The 16,712-nt window shown below is 39.3% G+C and overlaps 1 protein-coding gene and 1 non-coding gene across 4 annotated transcripts in view; one reads left to right on the forward strand and one right to left on the reverse strand.

The window, feature by feature from the left end:
- Positions 1-16,712, forward strand: part of Cdk6 (cyclin dependent kinase 6) — a 224,165-nt gene that overhangs the window by 107,060 nt on the left and 100,393 nt on the right. The gene's annotated exons all lie outside the window — the stretch shown is intronic.
- Positions 9,298-9,407, reverse strand: LOC111814061. Its single transcript, XR_002819137.1, has one exon. It is a non-coding gene; the product is annotated as a U6 spliceosomal RNA (small nuclear RNA).

Here is a 16,712-nt window from a genome sequence, read left to right on the forward strand (position 1 = left end):
TTTAATTTCTTACTAAGTACCTAATTAAATAACTGATACACTTTCAAAAAAATAAAAAATATCCAACACCCCAAATTAAGGAATAAAAGGTTTATTTAGCTCACAGTTTGTGGAAGTTTCAGTCCATACTCAACTAGCTCCAAGGCAGAGTGGCACATGAAAGAGGGCAGCTGTTCATGGTGGCAGAAGGCAGCAAAGAACAAAAGGAGGAGCGACGACAACAATGCCTAGCAAGCCCCTCTCCCCTGCTTACATTTGTGTGAAGATTATCTGCTCTAGGGTTTTGGGTTTAATCACACCCATAATCCAAGCATTGGATCAAGAATTAGTCACAAACTCTGGAAGCCACCCCGTGATTGCATGAGGCTTTGCAGGAACAACTAGACACAAACCATAACACCTATCCTTATACCTTTTATTTCTTTCTGTTGTCTAGTTGGTCTGGCTAAAGTTTCCAGGACTGTGTTTCATAAAGAGTGGAAACAGTAAACAACCTTGTCTTGTTCCTAGTTTTAGAGTGAAAGCTTTCAGTTTTTGTCAGTTTATTATAATGTTGGCCATTGATTTATCATAGATGGCCTTTATCAGATTGAGATTAAAACTATCTATTCCAGTTTTCTGTAGAGGTTTTATCATGAATTGGTGCTGGACTTTCTCAGAAGCTTTTTCTGTATCCATTGAGATGATCATATGATTTGAGTTTTTGGCTCTGTTGAGAATTTTTGCATCTGTGTTCATTAGGGAGATTGATCATAATTTTCTTTCTTAGTTTGGTCCTCCAGTTTTTATATCAGTGTAATGCTTGCTTCCAGAAATAAAGAGTTTGAGAAGTAGTATTATTAGGTCTTCTCTGTATTTCTTATAGAATACAGCAGTGAATGCATCAGGGCCTAGCCCTTTCGTGTTTGTAGGTTTTTTAGTTGTGTCTTCAATTTCATTAATTGATATTGGTTTATTTGAGATTTTTCTATCTTCTTGATTCAGCTGTGGTAATTCATATATGTCTGGGAATCTTGTCCATTTCCTCTGCACTTTCCATCTTTTTAAAGTACACATTTTTAAAGTAGGTATAAGTGATCTTCTAAATTTCGGCAGGGTCCATTTTGATTTTGACCTTTTCATTTCTAATTGTATGGATTTGAGTCTTTCCTTTTTGTATGTGATTAGATAAGGGTTTGTCAGATTTACTTGATCTAAGAAGCAACTCCTCAATTCATTGACTTTTTTGTATTGTTTTCTTAAGTCTCCAGTGCATTAATTTCTGCTCTGATCTTCATAATTTCCTCCTTTTTATAAGTTTTTCGGTTTAGCAAGTTGAGATTCACCATTGTTTCTTTGGACTTGCTTTATTTTCCTGATGCAGGTATCACTGCTATAAATTGCACTCTTAGGACTGTTTTCATTGTGTACCATATATTCCAATATGTTGTATTGTCATTATCATTAAACCGTAGAAACTCTAATTTCTTCTTTAATTTCATCTGTGACCCATGACTATTCAGGAGGATGCTATTTAATTTCCATATGTTTCCACATGTTTATGAAGTTCTTGTAGGTTTCTTACCATTGATTGTCAATTTCACTGCACTGTGGTCAGACTACATGCATGAGATAACTTTAGTCCCTTCCCTTTGCATTTACTTAACCATGTTCTGTGAGCTAGCATATTGTCTATTTTGAAAAAGGTTCCATATGTAGCTGAGCAGAATGTTTATTCTGATATTGTGGTGTGGGACACTCTGTAGATACCTACTAAGTCCATTTGTTCAAAAGTTTGGTTCATGGGCCGGGGAGATGGCTCAGTGGAATAAGTGCTTGCCTGGCAAGCGCAAGGGCCTGAGTTCAATCCCCAGTTCTGCCAAAAAATAAAAAATAAAAATAAAAAAGTTTGGTTCAGTTCTGATAGCTCTTTGTTGATTTTTTGATGTAGTTGATTTACTTACAGCATTGAGGTACTAAGGTTCTCCATTGCAATTGTATTAGGGCTTATCTTAATACTTGTTTTATATAGTTTGGTGCACTGGAATTCATTGCATATGTATTTATGATTGTCATCTCTGCCCCTTGTAGTGACTATGTCTCTCTTACTCTTCAAATTCACTTTGTCTGCAAATAGAATAGCTATCCCTGCTTTTTTTCTGGGTTCTTGTCACATGGAATATTGTTTTCCATCCTTTAATTTTCAATCTATGACTCTCTTTTTTTAATTAAATACATTTCTTATGCTGCAGATTGTTGGATTTTGGTTCTTGATCCTTTCTGCCTGCCTATCTTTTGAGTGGTGAATTAAAATGATTATTATTGATGATTATAATTGATATGTATTGACTTACCCTTGTCATGTTATTTTTCCTCTTGTCCTCCCACTTATTTGTTTGCCTTGCTTGGTAGATCCCTTCTGTTGGGGTTTATGGAGTTGTAAACCTTGTTACATCTTTCTAGAATGTCCTTCGAAACATTTTAGAGTGCTGATTTAGTGCTCATAAGTTTCCTCGGATGTTCTTTGTTATGGAAGTATTTTATTTATCCATCAGTTTTGAAAGCTGATTTTGTGAGGTACATCAATCCGAGTTGAAGTTGTTTTCCTTTAGAGCTTGAAATACCTCACTCCAAGCTCTTTTTAACTTTAGGATTTGTGTGAGAAATCAGCAGTGATTCTGATGGGCTTTCCCTTATAGCTTTTAAGATTTCTTTTTCCTAACACCTTTTAAGACTCTATTCTTACCTTGAGATTCTGGAATGTGAACTATGATCTGCCTGGCGGTAGATTTATTTTTTATTATGGCTAATTAGAACTCTATATGCCTCACTTATCTGTATTTCGAATTCTTTTTCCCTCCCAAGGAAGTCTTCTACCATGACGTTTGTGAACCATTTTATTATATATTATTTGTGCTATCTCCTGGTTTTTCATTGACTCCAATCAATCTTAAGTTATTCTTCTTTGCCTTGGATTGATTTCTCATGATCTCTTGCTATTTTTTAAAAAAATCTTTCTTTTCATGATCACTAATGACAAGCCTTTCTTCTAAAAATCTGAGCTCCTGTCTTCACCTTGACTTAATCTGCTGTGGATACTTTCAATGAAATTTTTATTCATATCTGCTTGAATCTGCTTTGTGGATGCCTTTTCTTTCCCATGCTGAGCATTCATGGCTTCCATACTTTTCTTCGTCTATGGTGGGTTGCTTTATTACTAGTATTTAGAACCCTTAACACATATGTCCTTCTCTAAGATATGTTCCAGATATAACTGGTTTTGGGGTTTTGAGTCTGTTACAAGGTCCTGTCTCTTCAGTTTTTTAAAATAATTTTATTGAGGAACAAATAGCAATGAGACAGTTTTAGAACTGATTACTAGCACAATTTCAATAATTTATACATTGAATATTATTGTCTTAGTGGTTATTCATTGTACAAGATGCAGACATGATATCCTGTCCACAACTCTATTAGAACAAATTTCTCTCTTCTTTGAATCCTGGGCAACAAAGACAAGGCAGGAGGCATTACGATTCTAGACTTGAAATTATACTACAAAGCTACTATGATAAAATCAGCATGGTACTGGCAACAAAATAGACCTGAAGATCAATAGAATAGATTAGAAGGCCCAGAAGCCTCTATGAACACACTCAGCCACCTTTTCTTTGACAAAGGGGCCAAACATGCCTACTGGAAGGCAGATAGCCTCTTTAACAAATGGTGCTGGAAAAACTGGCTCTCTACATGCCAAAAACTAGAACTTGACACAGGTCACCATGCGCTAAGCTAAAGTCAAAATGGATCAAAGATCAAAACATTAAAACAGAAACACTAAATTTCCTAAGAGAAATTAGGAGGAACTCTTGAAGACATAGAGGTAAGAAAAGAATTCATGAACAAAAATCAAATCATATGGGTGATATTTGAAAGAATTAACAACTGGGACCTCCTCTTATTGAGTTTTTGCACATCAAAAGAAATTTATACCTAGCACAAGGGTCTGAGTTCAATCCCCAGTTCCATTAAAAAAAAGAAAGAAATGGGGCTGGTGAGATGGCTCAGTGGTCTAAAGCACCTACTTAGAGCAAGCTTAGCAAAGCACAGGGACCACGGTTCAATCCCCCAGCACCACATGCCAGCCAGCCCCGCCCCCTTTTGGGCTGAGCTGGACACACACACACACACACACACACACACACACACATAAATAAATAAAAAATTAAAAAAAAAAAGAAAGAAAATTACCAACAAAGTGAAAAGACAACCCACAAATTTGGAAAAAAATCTTGACTAATAAGCCCTCAGAAAAAGGTCTGCTCTCTAGAATTTATAAAGAACTAGAAAACATTAGGGCCCCAAAATTTAAAGACCCAATCTAGAAATAGGCATCCGAGATGAACACACATTTGTCAGAGGATGAAATTAAAGAAGCGAATAAATATATGAAAAAATGCTCCATATCACTAGCCATCTGTGAAATGCAAATTAGAACAACATTGAGATAGCATCTCACCCCAGAAAGAATGGCTATCATAAAGAAATCAGCCAACAACAAATGTTGGAGAGGCTGTGGGGAACAAGGAACTCTTAAATTTGTTGTTGATGAGAAGTTGCTGCCTCACTGGCCCAGCGCCTAGTTCCTTGTGCCACAGCATTTTCTAGGACCCTTAGTCAATCTCAGTCTTGTGATACCAGGAAGAATAGCTGTTTAGAATAATTATGTTTCTTTTAGCTGAAGTGGTACCATCAGCAATAACAGCATCAATCACACCCAGAAAACAACAAAGGTTTGTCATTAATTTGTCATCTTTAACCATATGAACCATGTGATTATATAACAAAATCTAAAACCAACCAGAAAATTATAAGCAGTATATAAGTCATTAAAATGTCAATTTTAAAATTTAAAACAGATTAGGAAAAAAAAATAGGTAAAAGAAGAAGAGATTAGAAGGCTGGAAGACAAAGTGGGAATCCCAGTAATTTTGGGAAACTGGTGCAGAAGAATTAAAGCGAAGAAGAGAGAGAGGAAAAAAAGAACAGATAGAATACCACTACAGAAAGGCTAGAAAACACATTTGCACTCATATAAAAACAAGATCAAATGTGAAGGAGGGAAAAAATAAATAAATAAATAAATAAATAAATAAATAAGAGAGAGAAAAAAAGTCCACGTCCAGGTTTGTCTCTGATGTCACCAGTAGACGTGTGGAGGCGGAGTCCCAATCCATGTTGGTGTATCCTGGCAAGCCAGCAGTCGCTTTTTGGTAGGGTAGTGGATAATCTCAGTGGGCCTGCTCCTTCGGGCTGTGACCAGCCCCATTCACCCTGCAGTGGTCAGTGCACTTTCCATGGGCCTGAGCCCAGCTGGGAGCCGCTAGGTGGTGCCAGCAGCCTCCCTTGAGTTCTGAGCTCAGCCAGCCCCACTCTGAGAAGGGCCCTGGCCAATTGCTCTCTCACAAGGGATGATTGAGCCCTCACCATTCACCATCAGCTAGTGCGGTCCTTCACATCCACTGCTTCTCTCCACTGCTACACCTCTTTGTGGAGGCCTCTGTGGTCCCCAGCAGTCACCATGTGTCCAGAGGTTTGAATTACTCTCACGTAGTGAGTCCCATCTCAAGGAGGTGTCACTAACAACCTCCTTTGTTGAAGCTTCTCTCTTCACTTTCTCCTTGGCTTCAATTCAAGTTTCAGGTCCTTCCTGGCTCCAGGGTACCCACTTCCCTTGTCTTCCTCACGTTGCTATATTCCATTGTCTGGACAGCAACACTCAGAAAGGCTTTTTTTCTGCTGCCTATCACTCTACCGTGTTGTTGCCTCTTTTTCTTTTCTGGAATAATTAAAATATTAGCTATTCTTGGGGTGACTTTTTTTTAGTAATTTTAAAATGTAATCTTTTATCTTCCAGTCTTAACTATTTTGTACTCTTTTAACAAAAGAATTTTTACCAATTGTCCATCATCCGAGGAATGGATAAAAAAGATGTGATTTTTTTATATAAGGGAGTACTATTCAGCCATAAAGAAGGATCAACAGGAGACTTTTATAGGTAAATGGATGCAACTTGAGGCCATACTCATAAGTGAAATAAACCAGGTGCATATGTGTAGATATCATAATGTCCTCCCTAGTGTGAGAAGCTGAAAGGGTAGATAAGATCCAAAGTGTACCGTAGATATTGCGAAATGGGAAGAAAATGTTCAAAAGGAAAGAAAAATTGAGATGAGAAAAGGAGAAAAGAAGGAAAGGAAAAGCCAAAAAAAAAACCATAGATAGATAGATAGATAGATAGTAGATAAAAAAACCCTAGATAGATAGATAGATAGATCTACGTGTCTCTATGTGTGTGTAAGTATGTGTATATATACTATATAGTATATATAAATAAATATGAATCTATAAATGTACTTATAAATATATACAAGATAGTTAATATAGTTATACTACTAATTTCTCATAGGTCATTGAAAAGTAAGGCTTATGCTAATAGTTTTGCATAATTAAATGTCGATATCTTGTAGTTGAATACCTAACTTAAAGATAACAATACACAACATATTAACTATTGTTGTATTATTTTATTTTGAAATTTTGTGGGGGGAGGTTTTCTCTTTAAAATTAAAAAGTTGTTTTTTTGTTTTGTTTTGGTTTGGTTTTTTCTCTCCTTCAAAATGGAATCTATTCCTTCCTTCAGCCTTTTTGGTAGAAGTGAGCTTCGGGAGAATCATGGAAAGTCTGGACCGTGGTTGCAGCTATAATTGGTCTTCACCGTAAGCCTAAATAAGCTGGTGTCCCCGATAAGTTGGAGCTTATCTCAAAATGAAGTGCTCTGTAGATGCCTGTCTTTACTGGGCTGCTTCCAGCACAACACCAAGATGACTTTAGGGGATGTTCATTTCTTGTTGCTCAGTGTGTAGTGCTGCATGCGCACTTATCTTTGCCAAGTGGAGTTTAAACCTCTCTCTTTAAAGGCAGTAGGATTAGCGTGAGGATGACAGCAGTGTGCATCTTGAATTCCACACGACTGGCCCTGGCCTGGGCCCGTGCTTTACAGGAGCTTGTGCTGGTTGCTCTGATCAAGTCTCCTTCATGCACACAGAGCCACGTATGGCAAAGAGACCTGCCTCAGAAACCTCTCTCCTGCCCTCCAGAAGCTGGCATTCCCTGAGCACATGGGAGCCACATAGGTTCAGCCTTCTTCCCAACGGTGGATTGTGCCGCTGTGTGTGTGTCCCTCAGCCAGGGGCAGTTGTTTGCTGGTATGTGGGCAGGGACCAGACCTCAGACTGGAACGCCTGGATGGATGGATGTGAGGTCCTTTGTGGGTTACAGAGCTGGAAATGAGGGGAGAAATAGGACCTCACTCCTCGATGTAAGTTGTTTTTATCAGAAAATTTCTCAGGAGCTGAGAATATAGCTCAGCTGCACAGCACCTCCTGGCAGGCATGAGGTCATGAGTCCAATTCCAAGTACAAAAATAAAAACAACAACAAAACTGCTCTGAAACCATGAAAAATCGACTTCCCTGGCATAGTGAACGACTCTGTATGTGGAAAATCAAAGGGGAGCTTCTTTCCGTTAGAATAAGTAATATGTATGAGTCGTGATTCATATATTTATATAATCTCTGGCAAAATTGTGTCAAGAATCAAAAATATACACAAACTCAGTATGATGACTGTTAAGGCTAGCTAACATTATATTGAGAGTCTAAAGTCACCTCCTTCCCATGTGAAATGCAGTCTCTGGTCCAGCTCTTTTTTGTTGTGAAGGAAAGGAAATCAAGGGGAACCGCTCGACCGGCTTCGGTCCTGCCTGATCACGCACCCAGGTCTGTCAGAGAGGCTCAGAGCATCGCCAGGCTCTGATTATCATAAAGCCTGTTGCCAGCAACTCAGGGAGGGAACCATCTTTTCTGTTTATGATGTAAAGTCTTCATTTTTTTTTTTTATTAAATCTAACCATTGAGTATTCAAGGTGATCTTACTGCCTTTGGTGTTATAGGAACTGTTTATCAGCCACCCTATATTGAAAGTGAGGAAACTGAGACTTAAACCAGATTAAGTCTAAATTTATCAACTAGACTGTAAATGACTTGGAGAATTGTGATGTTTCTAATCTGGCTCTCACCCACAATCCCTACTTTCCTTTTCTCCCCACTGAAGGCTTTAGTATCTCACAAAACATCAAACAGTGTCTCTTGGAATCCTCAGATTCTAGGAAATAGATCCAGAGGTACCAGAAATGTTCAAGAGTCCATTTGAAAAATATTGTTGGGCCAGGGATATAGCTCAGCAGCGCGCCTGCCTGGCAAGCGCAAGGTCCTGAGTTCGATCACCGGTACTATTAAAAAAATAAATAATATGTATTTTAAAGTTTTAAAAAATAACTTAGCTGCTATCATGTTTTGACCCAGTGAGGAACACAGAGGTGTGCACCCAGTTTATTTGTAAATTTTTAAACTGGTGCTGCCTAGTTTATTTTTTAATGTAGATTTCAGAAAAAAAAATTTCTGACATTCTTGCACATCTGAATATTTTGTAGTATTGGTTAGGGAAAATCCAGCATTCAGCCGCTGCTGTGTGTATGTCCAGTCCTGTACATCATCCAGGTGCGTAATTGTAGCAGCTCGTAGACGGTGCTGTACTCACTGCACGTGAGACTTCTTCTAGGTGTTTGTATTCCCAGATGTGAATGCCAGTGCCATGCAGGTAAGGCCAGGCACTGTCCAGCACAGTCACCGTAAAACTGCTCGTGGGTAGAAAGAAGTCTGTACCACAAAATGAGGCCATTCTTTTCAGGCACATTTATATTCAGATGTGATCGCCAGTGCCAAAAGGTAAAGAAGGGCTGGCCACCCTTGTGCGATGATCACCCTAAAACTACTCATGAACAGGAAGACGTGTGTACCCTAAAATGAGATCGTTCCTTTGGTTACCTTGCCGACTTTAGCTTCTGCTACGAAGGCCAGGAGTGTCCTACCGTAAACCAGTTTCTTCACTACACTCAGCAGTCTTACTCACTATTAAATTAGTATTTTTTTTCTTTTACTATCTGTGCCTAACACAGTTTGGAGGGAGTTTCCATTTTGTACCATAATGAAAAATTGGAAATGTTTTCCTATTTTTAATAATTTTATTAATATAGTTTCACTAGGTGAATTACATTCACCTTCTCCAAACGTGTTTTTTACCTAACCAACCCTGCTAAAAGATGTGTATGTTGTAAAACATCTTTTCTCTGTAGAAATCATCAAAAGACAGTACATAAACTTAAAAACACTAGTAAGACTATTATTAGTAGACTGCAAAAAATACAGAATCATTTGGGAATATTTTATGTGTAATCCTGGCGCAGGGGCCATGTTAATCTTCTCTGTATCATTCCAATTTTAGTACATGTGCTGCCAAAGCGAGCACCATTGGGGAATTTTTTAATGGAACAGAAGATTTTTAAAGCTTGTTTTAGTAAGACAATAAGCAGTACCAAATTTGGATTGTGTACCTCCTTTTTACCTGTGACACTGATTGGTTTCTTAGCCTAACTTCAATGTTGGTAGTATTTATTAAACACTAAAAGAAAAATTTAGATTCAGGGAAACTGGGAAAAATTAAAGGAGAGTCATGGCTTTCAGTCAACAAATATCTGCTGGCGACTTTTCATGAGCCAGGTTACCATCAGTGAACCTGAGTGGTGATTGTACAGAATGCGCAAGGTCTTTGCTATCAAAGAGTTTTCAAGCCAGATGAGGCACCAGATCTCCCTAAAGTAGTCATACAAAAGAATACATAGTTAGAGACAGAGCTAAGGTTCTGTGTGGCTTCTATGAAAACAGATGACTCAGGAACCTGCCAGGGATGGTGTCCAGGAAGCCCGCCCTGCTCACCCATGGGATACCCTCAGAGGTCACCAGCTTGCCCTTGTTGGAAGCTGCCTGGATAGGTAGGCACTGTGATGTGTGTGTGCATCATGCAGTCTGTGTTGTGTGTGTGTGTGTGTGTGTGTGTGTGTGTGTGTGTGTGTGTGTGTTTGGAATAGCTCATTGTATGGCACCCACTTGGCACTGCCAAGTGACAAGACTGAAGCAGGACCCAAGATTGGAGAACAATGTCATCTTTTACAGGAGAAAATAAATTGTTTATGCTTGTTTCCACTTCGTGCATCTTGTGTTTACTATGGAGACCTGGCAGGGTCTGTGCCTCAGCTTGGGCAGCCGAGTTGCTCCCACAGAAGCCTCCAGAAGCTGCCAGTGCATACTGAATAAATCAAACCAAGAGCATTACATGAGTATAATGGAAAAAACCCAAAGCCCTGTGGCTTCAGCACCTCAGCAAAAGTGCAGGATACACCTCTGAAGAAGGAAGGGCTTCCAGACCGCCCTCCCCACTCAGCATCTTGCCATGACACTACCAGGTCTGTTTTGTTAGGACCTCAGTTGCCAGTACGTATTTCATAGCTAACAATGGGGTGTTTGTGCTGGTTTCGTTTTCACTTTCCCTAGTAAGGGAAGTGGAACACAATGGGGGCAGTGCACAGAGCTGGGAACAGGACACGTTTTCTTTAGGATTCCCAGGACTGGGTACGTGGAAAATGCCAGAGCCAAGACAAACATGAACACCCATTCCAGATCTTCCATTGCGCATTCTCAGTGGTAATAAAACACATTTTGAATCACTATATGATAGGTTAACTCGGCCTCCACAGCAAAGGCAAACAGTGATGACCACTGTGAGAATTTCTCCCATGCAGAAAGAGAACGAATTCTGTACTGTGCAGGAAGATACATGTGCCTGTCTGATTATGCCAGCTCTAGTTGGTAAAATGAACCAAACGATTACTGTCCATATTTGTAAAAGATAGTCATTCATTTGATCTACCTAATTCTAGCACCATTGTAAGTGATCACCTTTGTAAATTACTTGTGGACAAAAGGAATTTAGCTAGAGTGCTACCTGCGGTAGGATGCTTTACTCAGAGAAAGGACTAGATGTCTTGCTCCATACATGTTCAGTCAGCCTGTCCTATCCAGATATGATATATAGATCTGTTCTGGTTGTCACCTGTTTTTTTAATGTCCTGTCATGAACACTCCATATGGTACCACTGAAACCTGAATCCAAAATTATTTATTTATTTATTTATTTATTTACTGATTGTATTTGATACAAGGTCTTACTACACAGCTCGAACTCATAGTGATCCTCCTCTTTTCAGCCTCCCCAGCACTGGGATTACAGGTGTGTGCCCAGTCAGTGACTGGCTCAGTTTGCCTGCCAAGCGGGGACAATATGGCATGTGGTGCCCGGGATCGAACCCTGGTCCCCATACTTGTGTTAGCAGATGCTTAGTCCACTGAGCTATCTCACCAGACCTGAAGCCAAATTTAAATGTGAAGACCAAGCCCCTGTCTTAAGGTTGGCAGAACAAATGCTGGCAAGCAGAAGGTTCTCGGGAATCCAGAAGAGGACAGAGTACTGTTGTCTCTTACCTTTAATGTTCTTAAGGGAATATGCATTCAGTGCTTGGCCAGAGGCCAGTCTGAAGAACTTCATTTAAGGAGATATTACCTATGTTTTTTAAACCCAAGGGTCTTCATTTCTTATCAGACTATGAGGCGTGGTCCATGGAATTGAATATAAAGCAACATTTCTATAGATTGGATTTTGTATCCTCTTTAATTTTTGGATGTGCAAGCTTGTGTTTTACAGCTGTCACTATCTCCTTGAAAGGAAAATTGGCCACATCATTATTTTCCTTGAGCTTCAGTAATCTCATGTGTAAGTTTTTAAGTCAAAATACATTGCTCAAATTCTGTCCCATTGGATACACCCATGTATACTCCACACAGTCAGAATTTTATACTATTTTAGTGTTTGTTGCAGTGCCTTCATTGTACCTGGTAAGCACTTAAGAAATACAAGGCAAATGAATGAAATTCTCATGACTCTTCAGTGCCTAAAGAACAAATACCAAACCCTATGATTTTTTTTTTCCATTTTGGGTATTTGATACAGGGTCTCACTATGGAGCTTGGACTCAATAGTGATCCTCCTGTTTTCAGCCTCCCCAGCATGTACCACCACACCCAGACTTGTTTGCTGGCTCAGCATGCTCCTGGGGACAAACCCCTGGTCCCTGCACTTGCCAAAGCAGGTGCTTAGTCTGCTGAGCTATCTCATCGGACCCAAATATCAAACTCTCTAGTATGATATACAAAACTTTGTTATTGTTGTTGTCGTTGTTGTTTTATTTTGCAGTGTATCTCCAACCCACTTTGCTGTCTTAAGGTCCAAAGACTACCTCAGGCACATAATCACTTATTGTCACTTAACATCATCAAATTTCTCACTATTTTTAGTTTGTTCCACAACTGCCTGCTTTCACAAATGAATCAGTGGAACGAACTTCCAAATCTGTGTTACTGCTTGTGTTTGCATCATCACTTACAAACATCTAAAGGTTTGTAAGGGGTTTTTGTTTTGTTTGAGACACAACTTTCAACTGATCTTCCCCGTTCCCTGCATCAGTCCCTGATGGTAGCTTGGGCTCCATTGGAAACATTTATACTTCAAATGTCTGTCTACGCGAGCATCCCTAAGTTTCAGATAATCCTCATTGTGTTTCATCCTTCCTTTTTCAAGCTCACAGAGTTTCCCCCATCTCTCTAACTTGTTCGTATGTTGTTATGTTTTTAATGATCTATTTTATTTAAGAAACATATTTTTCAGGGTCTTTGGAAGAGCATACTGTTTCAGGAAAAGCCTAAAACATCTAGTTTGTGTGTTTACAGTCCTTTAAAAGATTAGATACGTGTTTCTGACAACCTGTGTATCTCTGAAAGTTCAAGTCACACTTCTCAAGGGTTGCTTTGTAGTCCTGGATTTTCTGTTTAATTTTTCTGACTTCATTGCTACTTTTCTAAATCTGTTCCTAAATGATGCTTCTTGAGCAGCTGTGCCCTTCCTTTTATTGTCCTTGCTTTCATCATTTCTTTTCTCTAGGGGTAGAAATGTAGGCTGAGTGATACTTTTGCCCCCAGTGTCTGTAAGGATACTGATGATTTTTTAAATCCCTCATAACTGGGAATGTTAAACTTGACAGCTGGCTGTGGAGGGATAATGTACCTTCGAGTCTCAGGGAAACATCCAAAGGAAAGAAGGAGAAAGCGTAGGAGAATTTACTTTAGCGCTGCTCATATATTTATCTTGAAGGCTTGGCAGAACCTAAAAATGGGGCTGTAAATTTAACAGCTCAACCATAAAAACCCCAAAATAAAGAATAAAAAGCTCTGCTACTTCTAGGTTTGGATGCTAATATAAAGTTACAAATTTTATTTTACTGTCTTAATTTTTTTTTCATTTTTTAAAACCATCGTTCCCTTCTCCCATTTTTATGTTGATTAATTACTTTGTAACGATCACCAATGCTTTTAAATATGTAGAAGTGTTTACTGAGCACCTGGCTGATCCACTTCAGCTGATAGGTTTCATGGTGGCATTGAGTACTGTCTGCACCTTCTGAACACTGGGCGATCTCAGGGAGGGAGGGACCGCACATGGTATCAGTTCTTGTGGGAAACTATGCTTCAGTGGCTTACTGGCACTGGTTTTGGAATGTGGCATTTAAAAAGTACCTTTTTACAGTGGGAAAGAATTCTGTCAAGAATAAACAGTCTGACCTTGTTAAATGGGCCAAAGTCTGTCTGTAACCTAGTTCCAGAAAACTAGCTTTTACTAGTTTAGAAAAAGCAGATTAGAAAAAGTACAACTAAAACTTTTGTAAAGGATAGAAAATATTACTACCAGGAATCTAAAGCAAATCCTTCAAGTGAGGTTCTTCACATACATTCATGAGTGCTTCCTTACCTGACTGTAAAACACCATTTTTGCAAAATGAGTGAAAAATCAGAACTACAGTTAGTCCGAAAAAGATTTTCTTTTTCCTGGAAAGACGGCTGGCTTTTAGAAGGGTGCAGTAGAGCAACCACACGGCAGAGATGCCTGTGTGAAACCAGCAAGCTTGGGGAGGGTCCCTGTGGCCGGCGGATCCCCCTTCCCACACATCTTGTACTTTGAGCTGTGGAATGTAACAGTGATTCCTAAACATTCTCTCCGTCCCTGCTTGCCACCTACCCTAATTACTCCACACGCCCCATGATCTCGGCTGTCCTTGTTGAGGTGACACGCCATGACGGCTTATACCTCCCTGCGATAGACACTGTACCCCTCAGTTCAAGTTGCCTTTTGCTCTCAGCTTAGCAAACTTGTTCTTCATGACTCAGTTCCAGACCCACTTTTGAGGTGTCCCTGTTGCCCTGGGATAGCCTGGCACATCCGATTGTGTGTCCCTTTGGTGATCTGCAATATAGTAGCTCTCGTGGACACATTCCCTTTTGTTGGATTTCTGTGCATCCAGTTGAGCGATGTTAACATTGTGAAATAGCCATTTCACACTTCAGGTAGCACACAGGCCACGGTAGGCAACCGTCAGAGCACCCCAGTGTGATGAAATGAGAGGTTTCTGCGTAGAAGAGATTGCCTTCTCCTAAGTATCAGCTTCCCTGAAAGGCACCATGACCGCTTCTGTGTGCATCCATCTAGAAATCCTCAGCACCAGAAATCAAAAAACTGTCCATACTTGTATTGTTAGTTACTTTCGTTGCTAAAATCTGGGTGTAGATTTCCTTTATACTCTGGAAATCCAAAATGTATTGCTTATACCCAGATGCATAACTAGTTGGCTGATATTATGAGGGAATGTTTTAATTCTGATCATAACCACTGTGTCATATATGTACCATGATTGAAATATGCAGTGAGTGTGTAAATTTTAAAAAATTTTGTAAAAAAAACACATTGCCATTAACCATCTCCAGATAACCCCTCCACCCCACTTTAGACACACCTATCCAAACATTCTCGCCAATTTCTGAAGCAATTCTGGAAGTCCTCTTTCTTAAGAAAAGTGTAATAAAAAAAATAGGGTGACTAAGAAGTGCTGTCCTCCAGAAGGGCAGGTTCATGAAAACAGCACAGTGAGTCCCCAGCCACCTTATTCACCAGGCCCGTCATTGTGCAGTTTCTGCCTCTTCCCCAAGGTCAAAATGATCGGGAAAGGTAAACATTTTGAAGCAGGACATGAAGGCAGCCACAACAGAATGACTAAACACATTCATGAAAGAAGACTCCCAGAACTGTTTCAGAAAGGGGCAAGAAGGTTGGAATGAATGTGTTCAGAGTAAGGTGGAGTATTTAGAGGGGCCTGATGACATTGTGTCTTTCATTATAATACATTTTTACAGTGTAAACATTCACCCCATTTTAACCATATCTCTCACATACATATATATATACACATTTTTGAATATGCTTATGTGCATATATGTGAATATATATACATATATGTATTTTCAACAGATATTATGAATATATAAAAGCAGTTTGAACCTAGGGCCTTCACACAGAGCTGCATCCCCAGCCCTTTGTTTTGTTCTGTTTAGAAACAGGATCTTGGGGCCGGGGAGATGGCTCAGTAGAATTAAGCGCTTCCATGGCAAGTGCAAGGGCCTGAGTTCAATCCCCGGTTCTGCAAAACAAAAAGAAAATTAGAGGCAGGGTCTCTACATCACTAGGTTGCCCAGGCTGAGTGCTAGAATTACAGGTTTATTGTCGTATTGGCTGTACTGCCATTTTTAACATTAAAGGACCTGCTTTATTAACACCTATTCAAATTGGGGGAAATTCTTAATGTAGTTGAAATATCAACCAAATTTTACTCTAAAAATAATAAAGCTTTAAGAAAGTGGTTAATTTTTTTTTCCAAAATTCAAATGATTGAATAATCAAGTATTTTGTGAAAGGGCTAATGGCAGAGTTTTTCAAAATCTTTATGTGGATTAAAATATTTTAATAGATTAAGAAGCATTTAAACCTCCCAGCATTTTATATTAGTATGTAGTATGTAAAGTAACTTTTTGTAACATGTGGACATTCTAGTTTATTCTTACAACTGAACACAGACTGACCATCATGCTCTTTATCAGCAAGTGAAGGGGTTTAAAATGGGCACAAATTGGAGATTGTGACAAGATCGAGGGAGCAGTCCATTGGAGGCAGGAAAAGCCTTGTCACATGGTTTCCCTTATCACAAGATATAGATAATGTAAAGGGCAGAGTAAAAGTTAGGCAGTAGGAGGCAGGGAGGTAGACATTCGCATATGAGAAGGGGATCTGGGGGGAAGGACCAGTACACTCCGCCTGCGTCCCCCACTCTCCACAGTGCATGTGGTCATGATGCGTCGCAGACGCGGGCTCATACGTTACACAGGGCAGTTGTATGCAAATAGACATGCAATCTGAGCTTTATCCTTTCTTTATATTTATTATTCTGCCTTTATTTCTGTGAAGGCCTCTGGACTTTAGAACAGAACGCTAAACTTATCCCGTTTACATGCTGTATCGCTGCTGCTATCCCTCAGGAGAGTTCAGCTTGCGTTCCTGTAGGTTTCTTTCTCATTTGAGGTTTACTGTATACCCTGCTGTTTTTAGAAGTGCCAAATGTTCCCAATATTTGGTTATAATTCTCAAATATTATTAGCCTTGTGATGTTTTGGAAAAATAAGGTAAGTATCAACTGTTACAAAGACCCAAGTTAATAGAACTTATTTACTCTGTAATTTTAGTTTTTAGAAATTTGGTATCAAATAACAGGTTTAAAAAAAAAAA

This window comes from Octodon degus, unplaced genomic scaffold (assembly GCF_000260255.1).
Source record: "Octodon degus isolate 3935 unplaced genomic scaffold, OctDeg1.0 scaffold00262, whole genome shotgun sequence".
Classification (NCBI taxonomy): domain Eukaryota; kingdom Metazoa; phylum Chordata; class Mammalia; order Rodentia; family Octodontidae; genus Octodon; species Octodon degus.